The sequence below is a fragment of the Electrophorus electricus genome, chromosome 8 (assembly GCF_013358815.1).
Source record: "Electrophorus electricus isolate fEleEle1 chromosome 8, fEleEle1.pri, whole genome shotgun sequence".
Taxonomy (NCBI): domain Eukaryota; kingdom Metazoa; phylum Chordata; class Actinopteri; order Gymnotiformes; family Gymnotidae; genus Electrophorus; species Electrophorus electricus.
The window spans coordinates 20,685,159-20,688,488 of record NC_049542.1 but is presented as its reverse complement, the minus strand read 5'-3'; positions in this window follow the sequence as shown (position 1 = coordinate 20,688,488).

The window sequence follows — 3,330 nt, the reverse complement described above, 5'->3', positions numbered from 1 at the left end:
GGTAAAAATGTAAAAAAGACGACTGAGTAGCTTGTCTCATGAAGGGTGAGGGAAAGACAAAACAGAAGTAATAGAGATGAGAGTGGCAGGGGAGAGATGTGTGGCTTGTGTGGAACGCAAAGACTTGAACTCTTCCTCTTGTGTAATACGGGCTGGATGTGCTCACTAGCTGGCCAGAGGCGGTGCACTGTACATGCCCTTTAGCCCTGCAGGCCATGTGATCATAGCCTGGCCTCCAAGTCAGAAGTTTGTGTATGCCACATGAAGTCATAGCAGACTACCAAGAAAAGTGAAGTACCCGGAAGGAGTGTGAGTCTAGGTACACTGTTCTAGTTCCTCAGCGATTTTGGTCCATATTGATTTGATAGCATCACACAGTTGATGAAGGTTTGTCAGCCACACATCCATGATGCAAATCTCCTGTTCCACCACATCACAAAGGTGCGCTAATGGACTGGGATTGGCAGTGGTAGCTCAGTGGTTAAGGCACTTGACTTGTAATCAGAAGGTTGTTGGTTCATCGTTGCCATGTTGCCACTGTTGGGCCCCTGTGCAAGGCCCGTAACCCTCAATTGCTCAAGTTGTACTCAGTCATAATTGTAAGTTGCTTTGGATAAAAGTGTCAGCTAAATTCCATAAATGTAAATGGAGGCTTTGGAGGTCATTTGAAATTAGTGAACTCATTGTCATGTTCAGGAAACAAGTTTGAGATGATTTGAGCTGCTGGAAGTAGCCATGATGGGTGTACTCTGGCCATAGATAGTAACCAAAATATTCAAGTAGGCTGTAGTGTTTAAACGATACGCAGTTAGCATTAAGGAACTAAACCTGTGCCAAGAAAATATCAAACCACCAGCCTAACCTGTTGATAAAAGGCAGAATGGATTCATGTAATCACATTGTTTACGTCAAATTCTGACCCTACTATCCGAATGTTGCAGCAGAAATTTACCAACCCAAACTCAGACCAAACATAGTCTGGTGTGTATAAAAAATAGAAGCTTATTGGATTCAACTTCCCCAGCCTTTACAGCTGTTTATATGTTTTTATTATAAATGTTATATGTGCCAAAGGGAAAATCTGTATACACTGGCTTTCTTTGTAGATGACCAAAGTACAGTGCACAGTCCTGGTACTGTACTCTACTGACTATTCAGACTGTCTTATTTGTACAGAAAGTCAGAATATTATAATGAGTATTGTGGTGCATAGAGTGAGTTGTTTGAATTGTGACTCTCCTCAAACACACACATCCACACCCACATATACACCCACCCACACACATGCTCTAAGTAGCAATATCTTTTATTGAGGCTTGAACTCCACTGTCCTCCAGGCTTTAATAAAGTTTTGCACCTGCACTCTGTGTGTGTGTGTGTGTGTGTGTGTGTGTGTGTGTGTGTGTGTGTGTGTGTGTGTGAGTAAAAGAAAGATAGATAGATAGATAGATAGATAGATAGATAGATAGATAGATAGATAGATAGATAGATAGATAGATAGATAGATAGATAGATAGATAGATAGACAGACAGAAGCTTCAATAGGCTAGATCAATTAATGCTAATCAACGGTAGCAATTCTCCCTTTCCCATGTGTGCTCCATGATCCCACTTCTCAGTAACTAGGTTTCCTTCAGTTGATCTGAAAGAGCAAGCCTTGTGTTAGTCAGTAAGGGAGAAGGCTGCACTTGCCTATGAGCTTCTCTATGCGCAGCAGCACAGAGGGAAGTGGTAGGACTAACCTAGGGAGACATCAGCATGCAGGAGGCCCTTGTAGATCAAGTTAAAGCCATTTTCCCAAGAGCTGACTTGTCCCCTAAGCCCCACTATCTTCAGGTGATGTAAACTCAGAGAAAGGTGAATCTACTTCACCTGAGGTGTGGATGTGTCTATGTGTGAACGTGTGTGAGTATATGGGTGTGTAAAATGAGAGAAACAGAAGATGAGAGAGAGCAAGTGAGACAGAGAGAGAGAGTAAGAAAGAACCACAAAGGCTTATGCCTTCAGTACATGTTCCAATAAGATTAGGCTTGAGATCTGTATGATTGTCAAATAAGAGACACAAGATAGAGTTGCATTCTCTCTCTTCATGAAGAAATATCACTCCAATCAAGTTGCTCATCCCTTGTCAGAAGTGGGTCACAGCCGGTCCCCTGCATTTCCCTAATGAGATGGCATGGAGTTATTAATTGTCTTTTCATAGCGAGGCACATGGTTTCCAGAAGAGCCACAGAGATGCCCGCCAGGCATCACTACTGCCATCTGATCAGGGCCATCGCCCTCCCCATTCTCTCATTTTCGTTTGTTTCGGGCTTGGTAATTCTCTCTTCCTTTCATTGTTGAATGAGCTCTCTGGTCTCGGAAAGCAGCACAGCTGTTTCATCCTGACTCCCTCCTGTCTGGCTCAAGGCTGGTTCAGATGAGCATGGAGGGAGCAAAGGTCTGAGCTCCCCCTAACAGTAGTGTTGCAATGGTCTTTCTCCAAAGTCATACAAATTTTATTATGTGTTGAATAATTTGCTCACTTCACTGTTTGCTGAAAGTCCAGTGTATCATTTTACTTAGATAGTTGGAAAGTGAACCCATGACCAGAATTACTGTACTAAATATAACACAAAATGCACATTGTACAGTGAACAAATATTCAAATTCAAATTGTCTAAATGACATCTGTTTTATCACTGAGGTTCCATATATTGCAAAGAGACGGAACGAGAGATCGATGTAGCCTGCACAGTTAATACACATAGGAATGAGGTCCTAGAGAACCAGAGTTGGGTACAGATGTTCACGCTGTTCTGACACATGTAGCACTACAAGCACAGTTCTGTGAGAGAGATGGACAGCTCAAGGGGGAGTGTTAGTGTGTGAGACAGTGTGAGAGGAAAAAATAGCAGTCTGAGATCTCTGTCAGGTTATTTTTTAATGGACCACGGATGCTACCTTTCCTGTTTGATTCACCCAAACACACAAACACACACACACACATCATTTTTTCATATCCCACCCATTGTATTAGATGATGCAGTACTGTTGAGGCCACTAAAGTTGTTTAATTGCATAATACACATTTCTGGTCTGAGGGAACACTGAGCACCTTTATTGTTGCCATCCCTCAAATGGTTTCTTATACTTTCTAGCTTCCTTTCTATCTTTTTCTCCTTTTTAGAATTTTCACTCTTTTGTTGCTTGCACTAGTAGAGTGATTGACTTTGGATTATTTCCATCCAGAATTTAAGAATGCAAGAAATGATCACCACCCACTTGTTTGGATCTCCTCCCTGGATGATTGTGTGCCTGCCTGTGCCCTCTCCCACCTTCCTGCAGTAG